Source organism: Triturus cristatus, chromosome 7 (genome assembly GCF_964204655.1).
Source record: "Triturus cristatus chromosome 7, aTriCri1.1, whole genome shotgun sequence".
NCBI classification, from domain to species: Eukaryota; Metazoa; Chordata; class Amphibia; order Caudata; family Salamandridae; genus Triturus; species Triturus cristatus.
In genome coordinates, this window is record NC_140590.1 from 1,624,346,442 (window position 1) to 1,624,369,378 (window position 22,937).

A 22,937-nucleotide genomic window follows, 5' to 3' on the forward strand; every position below is an offset into this window, starting at 1 on the left:
TCTAGTTACTACATTACCTTCAACCTTGTCCCACTTTGCAATGCACCATTTTTTTCCTTACTTTCTATCGGTAAGTTGAGATTCGTTCCGTTCATTGATGCCTTTTTGTTTCTACGTCATTAGCCAGTTGTGACGCATCTTAAACTTATGTTTACTTGTAGCATTACGGGCTATTTTTAACATGATGAGCTGGTGCACAACTAGCATTTCCAGTTACGTAAGTTGATTGACCACGAGAGTCCTCTCTCTGTTTTCTGTATGTCTTGGGTCCCCTGTCGGAGCCACCTATATGCTCAATCTCTGCTTTATTTCACTTTTTCACCCTAGCAACTTTTTGTACACTTTTAATATGTTTCGATCTCCATTTTAGTGACAATCACACGGGGTGCTCCCCAAAAAAACTTTCACAATATCAGAAAATATTTTTCACTCCGGCACCAACTAACCCTGTCACATCATAATGACACCAATTTTTTTTACCAACTGCTGTTCTGTGAACATCTCCCACCAGGATTTACAATATAAGTAATTTCACCATATTTGTTTTAGGTCATTTCCCCTGACGAAGGGACCTTTCTGTCCCGAAATGCATTGGGCCGCTCGCTAAAAAGTGGAAAAAGAAATGTATTGCTCATCATTCTTTGAATTACTTTGTCTTCTAGTTTGTTTGCTAAATCATGAATGACTTGTGTAATGCATTGCAAGGATTGTAAACTTTTATGTTCTCATTGGAACTTGATCATTCTTACATGTTATGTTGTATTCCACTATAAATTATCTCAAGTGTTAATATACTCATTTATCCGGTTTTGATTATTGATTTCAATTGTTTGCTTAACACAAACCTGTGAACAGTGCACGGGTACCTAGTAGGTATGCCTATTAGACTTTCTTGCTACACATTATCCGAATTGACAGCGGATGAAGTACCGTAGCACCCCTTGTTTTGGTACACTTAATTTTGGATAATAACAGATTAGTTAGGTGTGCACCTTGACTCCATATTCCTCTTTTTAAAGGGCCAGTTATTCTTGACCATCTCCTGACTGGTGTAGAAGTTTGGTCCAAATTCTTGATTTGATGTCCTACAGTCTTTCACTACGTTGTCGAAGCTCTTGCTACCGTTTACTGTGGCTGTATTGGGCCCAGTGACAATTGATCTAGGACACCGGAGCTCCTTTCAGCTGCCACCAGAGGTAGTCTGATCTTTCTGCTTGTAGCCCTGCTACTAAAGCAGTCTTTTCAGGAATGTGGAAAAGATTTGTTGCTTAGTGTTCTGAAAACAAGGTAGATCCAATGCAAACTTATCCCCGAGTAGTTTGTCTCCAATTTCCTGGGTGTTTGTACACTTGTGCTTGCTTAAGAACACTTCCTTTTGTTTTAAAAGGACAGTATCATCCAGCTAGTCTGGTTAACCCCCATCCAATCCTATGCTGTATATATATTTTTTACATTTTACAATAACAGTTCATCTGCTAGTTGGTTTTTAGCCTGGCAAGGTCACCCACTAAACCTGCTACAACGTTGGTCCACTCAGCAGCTTTGTGGAATTTATTTACGACCCCATACCTTCTGCCACTCCTACTAATTCTTCCTTCTCCTGCTTGTTCAGTGCTGGGGTTTTTGCACGGTGCTCATAGTGCACCCCAGTTTTTACTTGTACCAGCCTCTGTTTTGGATTTCAAAGCCGGTTACACCGGTGCATCTTAATTTTACATCCCCGATTATTTTATTATGGCTCCACGCGTTCCAATGAGATGGGTCCTGGACATTTGTCGATACCTTAATGTCTTAACCCAGGGCAGTGGTTTGTAGTGTTGAGACATATAGTACTCTAGTTGTACGATCTAAGTTTTGCCAGCAAGATACGGGGGCGCTGGTTGGGTTTCATTAAGAAGGTCCCCTCTGTGTGTACTCCTTCCAACCACTGTAGCTGAGCAGCCAGAATGTAAAGCTCAAAATCCAGCCCCCTACCCCCTAAAGCCCCATTCCGTCAAGGTGCGCCGCAGGGTCTTTAGTGATACTCTGCCTCCTGTCTCCCCAGATGTGGTCTGGCAATAGAAAGTCGAAGTGTCGAACCCACCCCTCAGGCATTCGGAATAGTAGGTTAGCGAAGAAATATAGGAGGTGGGGCAGCATAACCATTTTAGTGAGGGAGATCCTGGCCATTATAGGGAGCCGTAAGGTGCGCCAGAATACAGTGCTGGACTGGAGTGATCGAAGTTGCCCTCCCTCAAGTCTTCCAGTGAGTGGAAGGGCCGGATGCTGAAGGAATTTTAAATGTCAGATACCCAATTAAGGTCCGCAGGAAAGCCTGGGGGTCTGGGCAGGGGTCCACCCATAGGTTTTGTGCTCTTTAACCAGCAGACCCGTAGGCGTCCCAAAATCATCCAGGAGCCACAGAACAGTGTCTGAGCCACCATCAGCATTGGGTAAATCAAAAAGTCATCCGCGTATAGGGAGAGGAGCCCCATACCCTCCCCGGTGGAATAACGCAGCTAATGGTGACAGGGGGCAACCTTGGCGAGTGCCGCGTGCTATCTTCTACTGTGGGGAGATCTTTGCTCGTCCTGACCCTCAACGTAGGGTATGTGTATAATAGTCAGACCCATTTCACCCATCCCTTCCCTAGGCCCAAGCACTTCATGGCCTTGAAGGTAGTCCCAGCTCACCGTGTCAAAAGCTTTTGCCATGTCGATTGACTGAATAGCAGCATTTGTAAGGAACTATGCTTCCAGGTGGTAGAGTATGGAGTATAATCTAGGCATATTGTATGAGGTATTGCCGGAGGCAATAAACCTGTTTTTGGTCGGTGTGTATTAGGCTCCTCCTGTATGGGAGCAGTCTGAGCACTAATATTTTGCTGAGTATTTTAAAATCCATATTGAGCATGGAAAGGGGCCTGTAATCAATTAACCCGATCTTGCGGGCTGTCGTCTTGGAGTGGGATCACTATTGCGTTTTTGTGTATTTTGGGTAAGTGTCCAAGTCGTAAGGACTCTTCGTACAGAGTCGCTAGATGTGGGGCTAACCCGGACAAATACGTCAGACAGAACGCCGTAGGGAGACTGCCCGCGGTTTTCCCAGTGACCATGGAGTCAATGGCCTCAAACTTCCTGTAGCGTCACAGGACCGCCCAGTGCCTCGCCTGTCTGTTCGCCTACTTTGTGAAGTCGTAAGGGGGTAAAAAAAGGTTCTGAACTGATTGTGAGGCCCCCAGAGGGGCTTCATACAGCCTCTCATAGTATCCCTGGAATAATCCATTAATCTTTTCTGGGTCATACACGATGTACCTGTTTCAGTCTCGATATGTGTAATTGGGGTCCCTGTGGTCTCCGACCTGGGTAACAATGACAAGCGGTCCGCTTTCCTTTCCTCTCCCTGCACTTTGTCAAGGTATTTCCTATAGTCAGGGGATATTAGCCTCTCTAAAGCCTTAAATCGTGTTTGTGTCCAATAGATGTGTATGGGCTTGTATATTCCCTGTGCATTGTCCAGAGCTCGTAGCTCACCATCTATGGTTAGCAATTCTCGATGTAGTTCCCACTGTATTCCAGTTGTTTGCCCCATGCAGTGACTTCCCATTCCCCCAAAATCCCAACATACAACTCCCCAATCCCGTAGCAGTTTGGCAACTACCACTCAACCAAACCAATTGTACATCTCCAGTCCAATAAAGACCCAAACCAGCCACGGTGAGGTTATTTGGGGGGACGGTTACCTCACTTAACTCATGGAGGAGGCAAAGGCTGTGGCTGTTCTTGGCAATGTTCATGGCTATATAATCTCTTCTGCTGTCTTTGGGGGTCACTATTGCCATGTTTAGGCTATCTCCTGGGGGGAACAGTCTGGGTCTGATCCTTCAGTCTACCTCACAGAGCACGACCCAGCCTCCGATTGGTATCATCCCTCCCGTACGATCTCTGGTGCCGCTGCGATCTTATGCTCTGTTTGAGAAGGACTCTGCTTTTTCAATGAACTTCGCGCTGGTCTAATTTTGAGTCTTTTTCTGGGGCCTCTGATCCCTGGGTTCTGCCCCCGTGCTGCTGGTGGTGGGGATCTCAGTTCTGTATGATTCTATCCATTCTTATACCGCTTTGGGATCCTCACAAAAATGGGTCTTCCCACCTAGCATTATGCAGAGCCGGGCAGGCAAGATAAGCAAGTATTGGAGGCCTTCTTTCCTCAGTGTTTTCTTGACCAACAACGAAGCATTCCTCCACTGGAAGTAGAGTATAGTAAGGGAATATGGAGATTTCCCTTTTTTTCACAACAAAGGGACTATCAGTTAGCTCTTTATATCGAAGGATATCTGTCCTTGTAGTGTAGTAGGTTGGCCACTACAGGCCATGGCCTTCTCCCACCAAAAGAAAAAAAATCGACAAATCACAGGGGGCACCCCAATACAGCTGGAGGGTGAAAATCTCACTGTTATTTACTGCCTCTAGTCTGTGTTGTCCCTTGGGTCCCAGGCCTCCTCCTGAGTTGCAGCGGTCTGCTCCCCTCAGCCAGACCAGTCCTGCAGCCGCTAGTGACCTCGCCCCAAGGCCTGCACTCTCTGCCTGGGCCCACGCCCTGCAACAGAGCAAGCAGGCGTCCGAAGGGCGCTCCGCTCCAAGGTAGTCTTTTTCGTCACCTCGACTATAGGGCGAGCAGCAAGATTCATTGGGCGCGGGGCCTGAACTTTTGTCTCCACCACCCCCTTCCATCAACCGCCGGGCACTGAGGTCTCGCCGGCTGCACTTACTGTCCCTCTGTTGCATTAGGTTGCCCCGCCGGCCTGGGCTCAGTCCGGACGCCACCTTGCAGGGCTGCGGGCTTTGTTTAGGCCACTCAACTTCGGCCTTGTCACGATCTTCATTTGCCCCAGCCTCACCTCGGACCATATAGCTCACGGCCCAACGCTGCGACTCTGCCTACCAATGCTATAACATCGAGGGCAGGGCAGACCACAACTTTGCTCCCAAGTGTGTGCCGGCCAGGTGATTCTCCGGGTCGTTCTGTAGCAATGCGCCTGTGGGGTTGGGTCTTTGTAATGGGCCTATGTCTGCCTCGTTTCCTTCATTTTCTGTGGCTATTTGGCCACTACTTTCACTGGGCTGCCTCAGGTGCCTCTGTAGGTTCCCCTCTGGGGTCAGTGCGCAACCCGCCAGGTATCGAAGTCCAAAACTGCACCAGATGAAGCAGGATAAATGTCAGGCCAGTGTGGAGCAGCCAGCTCACACGTCCGCCATCCAAGCAGAGCGTATTGAGATCTGTAAAATTGATTGGAAGCACGGGATCAACCAAGAGTTCCAATAGACTTAATTATCCTCCTTTAGGATTTCCTTACAGTTGAAGTACTTCAAGTATGACAACCACTTATCAGCAATGCACAGGGACCTCAATGGGGGGGGAGCCTTTTGCGCCCCAACCTACCAAATATCTGTTGATGACTTTGATCATAAACTTGTACTGATGGAGGCGTACCATTATCGTTAAACTATATATTAATTATATAGAGATCTAAATGAATTTATTTTTTTGGTCTGGATCAGAATTCCTTCCATGATGTTTTGCAATACTTGAACAACTCTCAAAGACATCTTGCATTCCTATGCTCACTCCAATAAACAGTGCTTTCTTTGACCTTACCATTAGGCAAGCGAGTGGGAAACTTTACACCTCCCTGTTTAGGAAACCAACAGAAAGGAACCCCCTACTTTCATGTAAGAGCCATCACCCCAGAGCTCTACGAGATGGCCTTCCCTGTGGACAGTTTATCCACCTCATAATAAACTGCACACATGGATGGATATTTTAGATAAGCAATTATCTTGCAGGACAGATGAGGCTAGCCCAAAAAGATGGTTAAATCTGCCATTAAGCGAGCCTGGGATTGCCCCTGGTGAAAGTTGCTCCAAACTACAGACAAAACACCCCTTAAACTGGTGTTACCACATTTTGCATGCATGAAGAGAGATGGCCCGCACTTTGCCGGTCATCAAACGAGTTGCACAGCCGCATGAACAGAAGTGTTTCAATTATACACATTAAACCAGATTACTCCAAATGTTGTTCCATTTTATTCCATATTTTATCCAAGTTTCTTTGTCACGCCAAAGCAGCAAAATTCCTTTGTACTTGTGCATTTAATTGCTACATGATAGGCCTAAACATGAGCGTTGTACGTATCTCGGGTCCTCCAAATTATGCATACAACATCACACCCAATGCATTTCGGTAACAACCTTCGTCAGGGGTATCTAAGATATAAAAATATTCATATGTAAGTCACTTATTAAATTAATTAGCACTAGACCTGATTCAAACTAACAAATGAAAGTGAACAATCCACTTTTGATCTAAAAGAACTCCCAAGCAACAAAGAACCTGTTATCCCCCCAAGAAGCACCTATACTCATTGTGTTATAATATATTAACCCAAAAATCTATCGCAGTGATTTACCATCAAACATATTTTTTAAACCTGTTTTTGTGCACCTTAAACCGTAAAGCTGCGTAATGTCATTTTTAATCCTCCCTAGTTTCGTAACGTACCTATTCTTCTGCCTCAACACATCACGCACTCTTTTGGTTGCAAACATCATTTTTACCACCCATATTTGATCGTTATTTGACATTATCTAGCTTACTTTCGTAACAGATGTTAATCTGCTGCATAACAACTTTCCTCTCCGTGTCAAACTTCCGTTTCACCAACCAACTGTTAACCACATTTTGCCCACATACAAACAAAATCAGAAATCGTATGACAAAGCATTGACCTATAATAGAAAGTATTGACTCTTCCATTGAATTGCTCATGTTTGCCTTCAAAAGGGGTAAAAACACTAAGGATCATTTAGTCCATTCAACAATCTGAGGCACTGGCTCCAACACTAGTGGGACACTGGAGGACATTTGGGGTATCCAGCCTGTGAAAGGTACCTTCCGGTGTGACAACTGTGCAGCCTGCAAATACACAATAGACACACATTTGAGTATAGTACCACCGAGCTAGACCTAAAGTCCTTCTTGAATTGTAATTCTAAAAATGTAGCTATCTGTTTGTTTCCTATGTAACTTGTGGATATAGGACAAGCCTTGTAACCTGTGAAGAGGAGAATATTCCAGCGCTACAGCAGCATAAGATGCAAACTATTCAACACTCCCTTGTTAACACATTTTTTTTTACAACATAATCACACTGCGGAAGACATTGTGTGGTAAATCATCAATATGGCATTTATTCCAGAGAGGTGGCGATCTTACAGAAAATATAATACAAGTGGATCGAGGGATGTGACTGAATACACCAAGGATTGAACACTGGAGGAGCGGCATACATATGTGGCTGAACTGAGTACCTGACTTGAACATTGAGAAGTGATGGGGCTCTGTTCTTAAACCAACTGTGGCCGATGTACACTGCTCTCGGACAATGTTAAGCCTGCCTGCCAGTATCTCCGGTTCCCCCCCCCCCCCCCCCCCCCCCCCTCCTCTCCGTGTATATATTTTATTTTCCTATATTATCTACATGCTTTGAACAACGTCCCCTTTATAATATGCGGTTTAGTTCCTTTTAATTTGAATTTCTGATCACTGTACAAATAACTTAACATCATTCCTTTAATATACAGTCTTGTTCTATTGCACATTGAAGGGTATGTCAGTTAATCGACCCCGTCTCATTCTGTTCATCTTAATTTAAATTAACTGTACAATATATCTTCTTAGTGCATATATATACATTGTTTTCTGTACGGCGTCTGTTGTGCATTGTGGAAAACATTAGTCAATTGACCACCTTCTCTTTCCATTCCCTTGGAACGCAAACGCCCCATGCCTCGCTTTGAGCCCATCTGTGTTTCGAAGAGTGCTTCCTTGTCTTCACTCTGATAATGATCGAGAAGTGAGGCTGATGCTTGCGTCCCCCTTAGTATTGTCTCGTGCTGAGAAGACCTTGTCTCCCGACGTTCCTGATTAATGTCTTCCGCAGGTCCTATCAATTAAAGGGCCACTATTCTTTCCCTCATGAGGATTGCTTAAAAGCAGTATATCCACCTTCCCTGCTTTGTATGCCTTCAACATTAGTCATCGCAAATCTTGCCTTTGGGCATGTCCATGATTGTGAAAACTTACAACCAAGACGGCAATCACCTATCTGTACTTAATTGTGGCCCTTTTACCTGATTTGCTGGTATTCTTTCCTCTCCTTTTCCTTTAAGTTAGTCATTGTGGGGCCCGAGTAAGTAACTCTTTTTTTTTTATTTTTATTTTTTTATTCCTCCCTCCCCCCCCCCCCCCCCCCCCCCCCCCCCCCCCCCGAGTACCTTGGGTGGTTTGTTTGCATCTATATCCGATGTACAGGCCAGAAGGAGACAATTTAAGGTAGTGTCATTTAGTATTCTTGAATATGGCCTCAATCCTTCTGCCTGAAAAAGTAGTCATTTTGTTTTATTATTTAGGTGTCCCTTTATTTGTTGGTCCTGATGAGACCAAATGCCTGCAACTGGGTTGAAACATTGTCGACACTTGTAAAACAAACCAACTAGAGATTCCCTTAATTGACACAAGGGCATGGATTCATTATAAATAATTCTTTATTTTATACAGGTATAAGATTGTTGAATGGAACACATGTCTACAATGCTTCTTTGTTTGTTTTTGTTTGGTTCCCGCTTTCCACATGGAACACTACGCAAATGAAATATCTTTCCTCGCTGGATTTCATTGACTAGCAGCATCTGGCCCCCAGGAGGCAGACCCAGACACTCCCTTCACCTGAGCCTGCGCATCTGTGTACCCCACAGCGCAGGGTACACCAGTGCTGCGCCTGGGGCCAAGGGCCGGCAGGTCAGTTTGCGCACATCTGCCCAAGGCTTGGCCCACCCTCTTGGTTTATCTTGTGCCATCCCTGGTAAGCCTACTAATCCTTGTATCTTTACGAAATCCTAGTCTCTGCTTTCTTGATAACACGGTGAAACGTAAATTGCCTCGACTTTGGGCCAAGAGCACGAAATCTGGAAACTCCAATTACTTCCTTATTATTTTTCTGACGCTATGAGCTTGATTAACCATGAAATTGTAAATGTCCAAGCTAAATTGGTGGCTATCAAAATTGCCTTTGCACAATAAAATAAGCCATTGTTGAGACTTCTACCCTGTCAATCGGCTCACAACCAATTACACATAATGCAGCTAGCCCTAAGACCGCACAGAACTATCTACCATATCCAAACTGTTAACTACATGGTTGGAAATTACAGAACTTTCACTCCATGAAAAGCTAATCTCACCGCCCACTAATGTATGCAGACAGCCTGTGAAACACATTGCAGCAAAGCCCAAAAGAGCTACGAAAGCAGACATGGAAACAGGCTCCAAAGATCATGGTGTTATATCTCCGGGACAGCCCCCTGAGCAGGAATCTTTGCCCTCCAAAGATATAGAACTATTAATGAAGAATTCATAATTCGATAATATTGAAAAGGAGTTATTAATAGAGACCAGCGAAATTAAGGATCGAATGACATCACTTGAACAATGTTAAAGACCTTCTGGGCCCAAGTGAGCGAGTGACAGTAGACCATGGGACATACAGATAATTTGAGGCACAAGAGTGCCTTTTACCATTTGCCAGAGAAGAGCCAAGCTAAGAACGCGCAAGTCACTACATCTAAATCCCCCAACAGAAGGAACAAGGAATGATCTTTTTGCTGCACCACATATGCAGAATACTAACCGCGATAGGGTATCTATAAGAACGCTTAGCAAAGAAAGTTTGATCAAGCTGTTGAGACCTTGTTTACCCCCCAGAGGCAACACCATATGTAATTGTGCTGAAAGATGTACCAAAATTAGCCTCTTAACCATAGTCTTGGAGGGACTTGTGCAACAAGGTAGTCCATTGGCTGTCATATCGGATCTGTGAGCCAAATGACATAAGCCACACTATACTTGTGGTGAGACAAACCTTGTGGGTGGGTTGTTCTAGAAAACAGGTCCAGGGGAACTGTTGTAATCCACTTTTGTCTGCCATATCTGGTCCAACTCATTTCTGTTTTGCACCATAGACAGTAGAGTAGAATGGCCACTGGGAAAAAAAATCGCGGCAGTTCCGTTGGGTTATTTTTGTAAACCGCCCAAAGACTTTTCTATCCTAACTAACTCTGAACAGGGACAATTTGTGGTTGATGTGTAAGGGACATGTATTGCTGGGAACTAAGGTTTGGGCAGTTTGGATGAGCAGGATTTGCAATAGGGACCCCTGGAATATAGCAGAAAGCGACCCAGTTGAGTGAAAAGGCCACCTAATGGGCTTATGACCAGATTAGAGTGCCCAAAACCTGCCCTCTCATACAAGGCAATGGCCATAAAACATGGAATATAGCGGGTGCTAAAAACTGGGTAATGAGTGGCATGAGCTAATTGGGAAATCTCAATTGATTTGCCTTCAAGAAACGTGGAACAGGAGTTCGTTTTGCATTGAAGGTTACTACTCTATTGTTACACCAGCTACACTAATGCCCTGTGAGAGCATAGTGGGGGCTTGGAAGTTTTGTTATCTACCCTGATTCCACTAACATTGATAAAGTCCTTTACCAGTTCACACTTTTTAGGTCGAGCCTAGCGTCGGAGCGCAAGCGCTGCTCTGGTGAAGATCTGCTGTAGCTCAATGCACGAGGGAAGCCCGCTCTTATTTTTCATAGGCTTGTGTCTTTGTCCTTTGGTTAAATGCTGCCTTCGGATTGGTTTATAGGCTTGTTAGTCCCTCCTTATTACGTCCATGTCATCATTTGTATCCTCCCATGGGTACTGGCAACTTTACTTAGAGTGTTACACTGTGGGTGTTAGACTGTGAGCACTATTTTCTTTAATGATGTTCCCCTACTGTCTTCTCTACTCTTCTTCTCCTCCCCCCCCCCACCCCCCCCCCTTGTCCGTGCCTTCTTATCCCCTCCTGTTGTCCGTGCCTTCTCGCCCCCTTCTCCCTCCTCCCCACCCGCACTCCTGTTGTCTGTGCCTTCTACCCCCCGCCCTCCCTCCCCGTTTGCAATGCAATAGGCCTTGCGTAAATGCGAGCCCTATTGCAAATGCTTGTTTCAGTTCCTATACCTCCAAACTGAGGAAGAACTGGGCTTCATGTTTAATATAATAACAAATTTGATTCTTCTAAAAGCTCTGTAGTCATTGACTCAAAGGAAAATCTGCACAGTTACCAATATCAAAACAAATTTTGTCTATTTGGTTGGAGATTTTAATATTGGTTCTTGTCTTATTTCAGACAAAGCTTGTGGGTAATCGTTCGATAATGGAAAAGGCTTGTCACACTTCACACAACATATATATGGAGAAACACTAAATGAAATTATATATGAATATATAGCTTAGAATTGATGGTACAGAATCCAGGGAAAGAAATGTTACCAACTTTTTGGTGGTGGAGGCTGTTTTTCAATAATTGACCACATCGTAATATCCAGGCAGTGCCTCAATGTTTGGTATCCCTGAGGTAGAGTGTAGTCATTTCAGTGACTACACATCACTGTGCATTGACCTTTAACATTAAAACCTTCCATACAGTTAGCTTACAGTTGGCTCCCCATATTGAAACAAAAGGCAACAGGATAAGCATTTGGTGGAAAGGTGTTCAGGAAACTGCTCTCCTTGAAAAGATTGCGAAGTTTAATACAGCAGAGTTTAGAACGTGTACCGAGTGGGACACGTGTCCTTGCAAAACTATTGCAACCTTCTGCAAAGTACACCCGCCATTGCAGGCGAATTAAAGTTGACCAACCAACTCTCGTACAGTGGTTTGATCGACATTGCACAAGGCCAATCAAAAGTTGGAGCGTTACAGGCCTTTCCTAGGAACAGGGATGATGTGAAATCAGCACTCTCTCTCTATATAAACAAGCTATTAAGCAAAAAACAATTGCGTGGAAAGGCTTGGCCGATCTAGAACAGGCACAAAGTTAGACATATCTTACTTCTCGGCTCTTCAGTCAAGATGCTTGGCAGAATTCTATTTGGAAGATTAGAAAGTAGGGCAAATAACTAACGTGCTCCTTGAATCACAACGTGGGTTTAGAAGTGTAGTCGGAACTCTGGAACAAAGTATCAACTTGAACTTGCTTATAAGTAAGTATACACTAGCAAAAAAAGTAACCTCCCCCTCTTTCGCTGACTTAAACAGCGAGTTTGACTTGGTCAATTTTGCCAAGTTGAGGAAGTCTCTGGAGTTTCTAGGTGCCCCGGTAGATATTTCCTTATCCCAATCATATAGCAAATTGTCTGCCCGGGTGCACTATGGAACTATGGCGAATCTACCCAACGGTTCAGAGGAAGAGTAATTCGGCTTTGGTACATTCTTGCACCCCTGCTATTCTCCCTTTTTATATAATTGAGGTGGATAATCTACAAAACCCACAACTGAACACCCTCCCAAAATAGGCACTACCAACCCCTATTCTTATGTATGCCAATGATGTGGTCCTAATTTCATGAACTCCGGACGACCTGCAAAAACTGAAGGTTTTGTTTCGTATATGGAAGGTACAGATCGGATACTGAACCTAGCAAAGACTTTAGTAATGGTGTGCGCCCAGGTAAAATCAAGAAAGACCCATACTGTTAAAGTTGAGGTATTAAAGGAAACTCAAAGCTTTGCCTATTTAGGCCTACACTTTCACAATACTGGGAACTGGATCCCTCCTCTAAAAATAAGGAAGCTGAAGTTCTTGCAAGCTATAGAAGCAATTTTCAGGTTTTCTGCTAAAATCTGAAACAAACCAGTTAGAGATACTCAGACTTTATAACAGCAAATGCATTAGTAGTGTCACATAAGGGGCTGCCATATGTGGAATGACTGATAGTAGGCTCTTACAGGTGTTGGAGAATAATTTTCTTTGTAGACTATTAGCAGTCCCAAGATCTATCTCTAATTGTGCAGAAGGAATTGGCAGTTCCTTACATTGAAGAAACTATTAATATCAATGCACTTATAATTTGGCATAGTATATGGCGCAAGTCGGGAACCAAGTTTAAACAAGCATTTGCAATGCAATGGGTCTCACAATTTTAAATTGTAGATTGCAATACCTTTTATAATAAGAGGCATTGCCATTTACAATGTCAATAGGTCAAAGTTTTGAAAAAGTAAAACCTATTTTACAGAGCACGGTGTTCCTGAAGCTGCGCTCGCCATTAAACTAAAAAAAAAAAAAAAAAGCTGATGGGCCATATTACCACACTTGCTGTTAAGTGACACTCAGTCACCAACTGATAAATATGTCACATAAAGCCTTCTCCCCACCACAATAAGCTCCAATCAGGCCTGGACTGGCCCACAAGCAGCAGCAAATGCTGCTCAGTGTGCACATTCACCCTCCTGCCATTAAGAAGAACCTGAGCCTGACCAGGGTTGGATTGGCCTAATTCTATTATTGCCATCACTATTGCTCAGATACTGCAGCAGATCCTAGATGGGTCCTCAGGGTTGTGGAATTTAATAAAATATCTACTTGTCCATGGGGCAGGTTGCTTCATAAATCTATTTGTCCTGTAACAAAATCCACTTGCCCCTTCCGGTGCCATTTAGTGTAGCGACAAATTATGGCAGTCATTTCATTCTATAAGAGCTTCAATATATCCTCTCTGATTATGCCAGGGCTCATGCCATAGTAGTGTTTGAATAATTGCAATACCCTTATGTTGCCTCGTTTCCGCAGATCTACATACTGGGGCTGAAGGTAGTAGTAAGCAATAGTTCCAGGGTTCAAATGCCCTTTTGAGTCTGTGGAAACCTACTAACTTGCATGTTTTAAAGTGTTTTCAACAACTCTTCTCCCATACTGAGAAATGTTGGAAATGTAATCCTGACTATGGCAGACGTAAACCTTTTTCCATAGCTGGGAAAAAGTGGTTGGAGGGAAAGTGAACTTGCAAACACTCAGATCTTCACATGAGCAAATCTACACATGCATATTTGCTCATGCTAAAATGATCAGGGGCACCGCGTGCCCCTGATAATCGGAAAGCGGAAATAATCAAACTACTTCTCGCTTCCGTCACACTTAGCTGGAATTAACTTCTACCTCAAGCCGGTTACTGTGTGGCTCTGAATCGGAAAGCGGAATTAACCCATTGTTTACTACTTTCAGCATGTTTTACTGGGCTGTAACCCCCCCCTCCCCCCCCCCCCCCCGCCCTCTTCTCCCCTTGTCCCGATGAAGGCCCGCAATGACCACTCAATAGTGCATAAATTGAAACGTCGAGGGCACTTCTCGGTCCAGATCAAGGCTCTACGTGGAAAACTAAAATTGGATTAATAGTCATTGTTTTCAGTCTGGCCTTTCCTTCCCTTGTACATATTTTATTCACCTTGTACATTAACACCCACTCAACTGTATCACTGAACACAAAATGTCACTTGATCACTCGGCACCTTAAAACCTCACCTTATTGACAGCTTTTTATTCAAGTATGGGTAACCTATAAATGATGCAATTTATATTAAACAACTTATTACCCATCAAACTGTTCTTTTTCGTGTGTTCCTCTTGGATGAAATTGTGTTGCATGAGGTGATTATGCATAAGTAATAAGACATTCAATTACTTGTACAAGAAATTAGTTGCATATACCTGACGGAACCATTGTTTTTTCTTTATAAATACCCAGGTTCTGAGGGACACAGGGTCACCCCATTGTTTGGCGTCCATAGCAAGGCAGGGGCACCGGAAGGGGCTCTCTCGGGGCACAGGGCAGTTTCAAGTCGACCAGCCGCAAGGCCGGCATCTGTCCAGTTTTTCCCAAGTTAGTGCCTCAGTGGTGCTGGATAGCTGCTACAGGGAGAGGCTCTCTTGACTGTGGGGCGGAGGGGAGGAGTCGGAGTGCACAGCACAGACTGCTGACAGCCTGCATGCAACGTTGGTGTCTGGTGCAGAGCTCAGTCCAGTCAGCCCAAGCCAGGACTCAGGCCCCTGGTCACAGCGTGAACGGACAGGTGTGCCTCAGCACCAGGCTGGCAGACAAACTGTTAGCATTTCCTGCTTTAGCCAGCCTTTGCCCACTGGGCCCCTCTGGCTTCTCCCTGGCAGTCAATCGGATGCAGTGCAAATATGGACTGAAGGCTGCTCTGTCCCACGTCGGACCCGGCCCAAACATGATGTGAGGCCCCAACTACATGGATCGTCAGACAGCTGCATAAGTAAATTAAGAGTGAACAAACAGCTGACTTACGGACTCCACAGCCGGGCATTGAAGCATGAGACTGAGGCACAAAACCTAGGCAACAGCCAGAGTGCATGCTATGGTAATCTTTATTTCAAATATGACTCAACTCAACCCTAAAAATCATTCACCCCAAGCAATGCGGTCTGTCCTGGTTGGTGCGCAACTACCCTGCCCAGCAGCCAAGCCACCAGCGTGGCACAGATGAGTTGCCTAATTAGCTATAATACACAGCCCACCCTATCAAAATCATTACCCTGAGCGGTTGGCCCAGGTCAGCCTGCCGCTATCTGCCCAGCCCCGCAGCCAGTGGGCCAGATCATCACGCCGGCAGGGCTGTCGGAGATACACTAGGCTCCCTGAAAGTAATTGGACCGGGACTGCCACCATAGACTGTCAGTGGCTCACCCCTACCGGCCCAATTGAAGTTTTGTTCAGCTGTATGTTGCAGCTTAAAATGCAGTGATCACCAGACAGACTTGAGCTGTAACACAGGAGAAAACAGCCTGTGCGCTAACTATTAGAATTTAAACCTAATTTTTTTATTAGTGGAGACCTCACTCCACTGACTTACTTTGAGAGGCGAGCAGCTGCAATTTGGTATGGGCCCTGTGCCGCCTTGTGGCCACAACGACTCCCGCAGCAAACCAGCACCGTCCGCGCATGAAACTTCAAGCAGGACAGCAGTATCTTGCTGAGCTCTGGGATCTAGCAACCACTGTGGTCCTGTCATGAGATTGAGTCTGCCCGATACCACAGCTGTACTATTCTTATGATGTGCGCGGACGAAAGTGACTCGTATGGCGCAGCCCATGCCTCTCCACTCCCAGTCTGTTAGCTCCCTGGCTTTGACCCTCAGACCTAAAACGTTCAATTGAGAAGCGTCTGCAGAGTTATCCCAAACGTTTGTGCGTGTCACATTTATCTCATCTGACTCTCCTGGTTGAACTTGTATGGCAGGAAGCCCTACAGTCATAAGCATTGGAACAATAAACCAAGCAATTGCACCAAGGTTGACAATTTAACAGTGCATTGTAAACAAACAGCAGCCATTGTTCCTCCTGTGCTGAAAGTGAAAGCGGGCGTGTCCGCTCAATGTAAGCGGAGCACGACCTGGGAGAAACTAAAACCAGGCTGAAGAGACTCAGTACGTGAGCAAAATATCCAGTCCGGGTGGGCGAGCAGGAAAGGAGACCGGGAGGGTACCAAAAAGCCTCATTCCAAATGAAATGCGAGCGTTTAACAAAGTGTGACGCGTGCTAATGAAAAGCAGAAGCAGTGCTTCCACCCCACTTCCGAAAGCAACCCGACAACAATAGATCTCGCAGAGTGAGCAGTGCATGCGCTGCAATGCTAGGCAAGACCTAAAAAATTGTCTGGCTCTGGATTTATAGGGGAAAAAAATCCCTTGGTTTTCTCATTTTAAAAAATCTCCGCTGAGATGGATTAAAATCTCAGTGGATGACCCTCCTAGTATTTTTATATGCTAATAAAAATGAACTGAAAAAGCTCCTTTTGAAACACAATGTCTAGAAGGGAATCCAGGGAGTTTATTAAATCCGCAGTCCAGAGATGTCGACGGTCCTACACAGCCTTGCTTTCAAAATTACTTCTTACTTGTACCACACATACAGGACCGATTCCATTTTACAAGACTACGTATGCTGCACTTTTTTGATGGCATTTCCAAGCACGTTTATCTGAAAAGAAAATCTACCCAAATGCCCATGCGATGGCCTATCTGCACAAACCACGCAGCACTTTGTCCTGCTCTGTAAATTTCACCATGATGCTAGGAAGCGTTTTTCTTTACCGCTGTTAAGGAACACATTCTTTTATAAAGATGCTTTTAACTATGTATGTAAACTTTATACAGTGACAATGTGTTTTGGAATTTCTCTTTATTTCTGTGGCAATAAGGAAAAGATATAGCCATCTGGAAAATTAATTGCATGAGCCTGATTAATGTTAGATTCCTATGAGATTGCTACATGGCCATAAGCAGTATGCCACATTTTCATATAATTCTGGACTATATTTCTCATATCTTTTTTTAATCGCTTTTTTTAATTGAGTTTATTGATTTTTATTGCATGCATTATGGACCTTTATCCAATAAAGATTTTGGAATTGAACGTAAGGAATAATTGATTTATACATGCAGTGACAACTCTTCAATAACTTATGTTGTGAACAGAACACTTATGTACAGCCATTATTGCACTTGTATTAACTATTGTTAATAAGAACCATTTTTCTTTGAAAATACTTTATGCCGTGGTTCTTGTTGTAAGGGCAGTCCTTGGTTTTTTTTAAGTTAACCCACTTTAAAGTACATGCTGTTCCAGTCGGTCACATACAATGGGACCCCAAGTTTGCCCATTACCCTCAACCTGTAGTATACCATCATAGTAAGCCACTGGGATTTTCAGTAGCCTTCATTTGTATTGATAAACAGCTTTGTTTATGTGCACTTGTAATAAGTTGCGACACTCCTTGTTACGTTCCGCCCCCCCCCCCCATGTTTCTGCTTAAAACATGATCTGAGAGAGTCAGTGTCACTACTGCTATGATGCTGTATTTTGGGAATTGGCTATTTTTGACTCTGCAGTGTGCTAACCAATTTCATGTTCATTTTCCAGGTTTGGCGGACCAGGTTGTACTCTCATTGCAGGAAGTGGCAGGCTGCTGGAAACTGGGAGTGAATTGTCTGCATTGCTAACATCTGAAGACTTTATTATTTTTCAACCCTTTTGGTTTTGAGAGCCTCTTCAGCAGATATGATGCTATGCAATGATTAATCTGAATGGGGGGTAGAAGAGTTGGAAGAACACAGGATGTGTTTGGGGGGGTTGCAATCTTACCAACACTGTACTTTCTAAATATAACTAATGGTACTTCATGGGAAGAGTTTGTTCATCACGTTCAAGGCTGTGTGGTGTAAAGTATGTATCGCTCCCTTCCTCTGCACTTGGAAATTCTTTGCCAAACACCTCCCATCACCCAAATCCTCATTCATGAAGTCCATGAATGATGCCTCATTTGTGCTGCTGCTATGTTAGTCCATCTCTTCCCAGATGCATAAACGCAGAATGCAGTGACCTGGCATGCCTTTCTATGCAAACCTTATTGTGTAGTAGGGGCTACATTACTTCTTGCCCCTTAGCATGGTCTTGATGTTACACTATATATGCCATGGGCCACTAAGGAGTTGCTTTCCTCCTTGTGCATTACTGGTTGCACTTAGTTTGTATTCATGTCTGCTTGCTTCAGTGGGATCTTGCTAGCACTTTATAGGGTGCATGGGAACCTCCAAGTAGTAAAAGTACTTGCGTCTGCATTATCGCCCTTCATTTGCAGAGTCTAGGGAGACAGCATTTGCTGCTCTCCAAGTGTCAGTGAGGAGAGGAGAGTAAGAGGTCACTTGACTCTTGGAGAACATCGCAATGTGTCATGCTGCCATGGTTTTAGCATCCTAAAGACTTTGGGTTGTCATTGTTGCCAACCATCCACAAATTTGCCTGCTTGAGTATATGCAGTTGCCATTTAGTTGGAAATAGTCTTGGTAGAAAGTGTGACTGCAGATTCACACTAAACAATGGGACGGAGGAAGCTATCTATCACCCACTCACATGGCTTGATCAGTGGCAGTTACCACTGACTGGTCTGTTCTTGAAGCTGAAGGGATAGCTTTTTGTACATGTAGTGTCGCCATGATCTTCACCTTATGCCACAGTCATCTCGCTCCTTCTGTAAATCTTCCTGCTTAGGCTGTGTTTTTTCTTTCCGTGCCCTCATTCTCTGTGTTTGTATACCAATCTATTCTGCTGGATTCGCCTGTGGATCTGCCCCCGGACCCTTTGAAAGCTCCGCAGACTGGAAACTGATCTTAGAGTGTATATGCAAACCTCTCCTGCTTGCATATTTCCTGTGGAAGCATATCTAGATGGAGCCTGGCTTGTCCCCCCCCCCAAAAAAAAACGGAGACTACTAGCATGGACTCACTTGTTCCTCATTTCACCATCTTATTGGTTTTCCAAACACTTTTGCTGTACCTCAAAGGTCTGGGGTGGATGAAGGTGTCTTTGGTGTGTCGTAATGTCTGCCATGGTGGTGCCACAAGGTTTTGTGAAATTCTGGGGCATGCATTTATTTTTTAACAAGTCCTTCATTAAGTTTACCTGCTTTCAAAGATGCCCTTAACCTCGAGGCATCAGTGTCTGTTGAAGAAACCCAGGTTGGATAGTGCCGTCATATGGAAACTGGTGTGGGTAGTCTTATGCCTGCTCACTATTTTGAGATTGCCTTTGCTGCTGCACTGCAGGGAGAAGTCCTGCCTGGTCTTGTCCTAATGTTTGTGTAAAAGCCTCAGTGCCTTAAAGGGGGACAGATAGTCTGGTCTCTTGAAACAAAGCTGTTCTCTGAGTCTAGCATATGCCTTAATCTTTCAGTTCTGCAATTGGTGATCCCTTTTGTTTAACAAGAGCTGGTGCGGTCTGCCATCAGTAGAAAGGTAGATTTGGTTTGTGTTCACCTCCAGCATTAGCACCATAAATGTTCATGTAGCCCGTTGATACTTTTTTTTGGTTTTTGAAAGATTGCTCTTTAACTTCCTCCACACATACTTTGACTTCCAATGCAGTTCTATTTTTTTTTCTCTCTCTCTCAACCAAACTGTCCAAATTATTTTTTCTTTGCAGAGTTCTTGCACCTGCTCTGCCTCCGATGTATGTGCCTTCTATGAGCCCCTCTCGCTACCTGTTTGGTCACACAACTCTCCTCCTAGTAATTTGCTTTTGCCACCAGCTTTCGACCTTACAGTATCCTAAAACTTGTCACTAGGGCTCCCTATCTCATGCCACAGCTGCTTTTTAAAGTGTGCTGCACCAGTCTAGTGTTAGTTGTCTTTGCAAATTTTCTTAATGCTGTTCTTCAGCACGGTCACTCTTTCTGGTTTTGCTTACCTGTGTTATCTGCCTGTGCTGCTGTCTCAAGCGTTTTAGTGAGGGTTGTTTTGCAAAACTTGGGAAAGTTGTAAGACGCTGACACTAAAATTTTAATTTTCCTTGTTCTTAATCGCAATCAAATTTCCACTGGTGGTTGAGATTTTGGGCCTCTGGAGAGACCAGTTGCTTACTCTTATGCTGCATGCTCGTTGACATTGCGAAGGACATTATGTGCCCTTATGTGAACTTGCAGGAGTTTGCTGCAGCCATAGATTTTTCTCTGCTCAACTGAGAATGAGAGAATTGATGGCATGTTAATAATTTTCACAATCCCATAACTAGTGCAGTTTAGAGTTGAGTTGTGCAGATGTACCGCATTCTTGTAGTTTTGGGTTAATTGTGCATAAACCATGTCTCCGGTGTTATTTAATGGTCTTGAAGTTTTATAAACCCCCTCTATTGATACAGTGGACATGTCTTTTTGTCCTGGTGCAGTGCCAGTACATTCAGGAGTGCCAGCCTGTTTCGAATTCTAAGGATTTTGACACTGCCACTGTTCTGGGGTTGTTGACCAGGATTAGTTTTAAGTGCGTATTTTACTATCTGCAGGCCAAGATCTAGGGAGTTCTGCTGCTCTCGATTTCTGTTTAGTTTTCCATTTTATTCTCTATGCCACTGTTTTCTGAGCCCTTGGTTGAGCATCAATTTGTTTTCTTCACTCATTGATTTGTATTGCCAACTGTGACCAGATCGGATCTGCTGGAATAGTGTTTTCTTTTTTTTTTTAAATGTATTAAAAAGGACTGCTGAAAGAAGCACTCCTTCAGCAAGACTGCCTCTGATTTAACTATCCCTTTGAACTGAGTGATCTGTTTTAGCGGTTGCAGGCTTTGGCACCACCAGGTGGTTTGGCTTCTGCCTGCTTTAGCCATCCTATGTTATCCAAGCTTTACAGTGAACTTCTGCTACACATCTATTTTTATAGAAAGACTTGTCACTTGTGGGATTCCTTTTTTTTTTTTGCACATGTGCCCCCTCCTGATTAGGCATCTGTGTTGGTGCCCCCTCCTGACTGATCACTGTCTCAGAATAGTATAGGATACTTGAAAGGTGCACAGAATAGTGATCAGATGCTTCTTTGGAAAATGTTTTGTGCAAACGAAGACCTTTGATACATGACCCTGGTACTATTCTACACATGAGAATGGAATTGCAGTCCTCTTGTGACATTTAGAACCTCTGGAAAAGTGACCTAGAGTTGTCTATGAGAATACCTTTATGAACAGCTTACAGGATTGGGGTAGTGGTGCTTTCCATAAAGAAGGGTGCTTTTTTGCTAATCCCCCTCAGACCTAGACTTTGGCATGTGACATTTGGTAGAGCTGCTGGCTTCGGGTTTTCTTGGGTGAGAAGAGCTTTGGGTATGTTTAGACCTGTGATTGCACCTTAAGAATGCTCAGGGCAATCGTTTAGCTCCTGTGCTGCGTTAACCGTTTGTTACAAGTCTGCTTGCATTAAATCTATTGAAAGACATCAGCACATGGTCAGAAGACTTTATTTTTATATATATATTAAAAAGCACCTGCAATCTATTCAAGAATGCCTTCTCCCACATCCCCATAACTTAAGGCTGAGTTCATGAAGGGTGGCAGAATATGCTTAATTTAACATGACAAGGAAACAACTTAAACCCTGCAAGGGAAGACCTTTCAAACTCTAGTCGATTCCTCTGTATTTGTTTTTTCACTTTTTGCACAGAAGCTGGTAATAGGACCTTTGTGTGAACAACTTTATAGAGCTATTTTTTTGTACTTGGTTAATGGAGTTTGCTCCAGATCATATTTAAGTTCCTTGAACACTGTGGATACCTTTATGTGTATGAATGGCCGAGACACTGTAAATTAAAAAGTTTGTGTGAATAATAAAATTGGTTTAAAAGCCATATTCAATCCACAAATAACTTGTGCCTTTTTGTTTTTTTGCTTTGCTTTACTATGGATGGGTTGAGAGGGTGTTGGGTCAAACCACATCCACGTTTAGCCTCTGGTATTCGATTGGTGATAGCAACCAGCCACCAAATTGACAGGTAAACAATTTAAACTATGAATTCATCTTCTTGAAGATTCCTGAACTGTCACTACTCTGGAAAGGCTTCTACCCACCAGTTCCTCTCCAGGGATGCTAGGCTGTGCCAGGTGGTTCCAGCTATGACTCCTGTCTGCAAGACATCTCACTGTTTAATAGGCACCCAGCTGATCACTGATTTAATGAGTGCAGTCTAGGGCACACTCTTGGTGCTTCAGACTGTTCATCTGATTGGACAGCTGTTGGATCAAATACCTCTTGAAAGCTTCAAGGGTTAAAACACTGTAGTAATCCTAAGATTCATGTTCCCTGATTTAATTGCAGGCAACCGAAGGGCAAATTTATTTTTGGACATTGCCTGCAGGGAGACTCTAACTCCCTTCTCCAAGAGGTAAGCCTCCCGAGATGGAACGATCTCCCAAAAGCTGCTGAAGATCCAGTCTAAATTTCCTGCTCAGTCTGCTGACCTGACGTAGGTTTAGGCCTTAAACCAGGCCAGGTGTGATCTTTAAGTTGGCTGCAGTACACTCTGGGCCACTACCCTAGTGTGTGGCAACTCTGTCTCCAGTTCCCTCCTAAAACCACCACACCTCCACATCCTTGAGGTTTATGAGCACCCTAAAGATAATCTTAGACTGTCTTCTTACTCCAGTGCTGGCCTTTATCTTGACTTGCAAAATACTTGGA

At 44.0% G+C, this 22,937-nt stretch overlaps 1 protein-coding gene across 2 annotated transcripts in view; it reads left to right on the forward strand.

Annotated features, from left to right (window-relative positions):
- The window catches only part of STK35 (serine/threonine kinase 35), a 53,499-nt gene extending 31,377 nt beyond the window's left edge, over window positions 1–22,122 (forward strand). For both annotated transcript variants that reach the window (XM_085619586.1, XM_085619587.1), the window contains exon 3: window positions 17,862–22,122. The gene's annotated coding sequence lies outside the window, so the exon portion shown is untranslated. The remainder of the gene's footprint in view (window positions 1–17,861) is intronic.
- The last annotated feature ends 815 nt before the right edge of the window (window positions 22,123–22,937 follow it).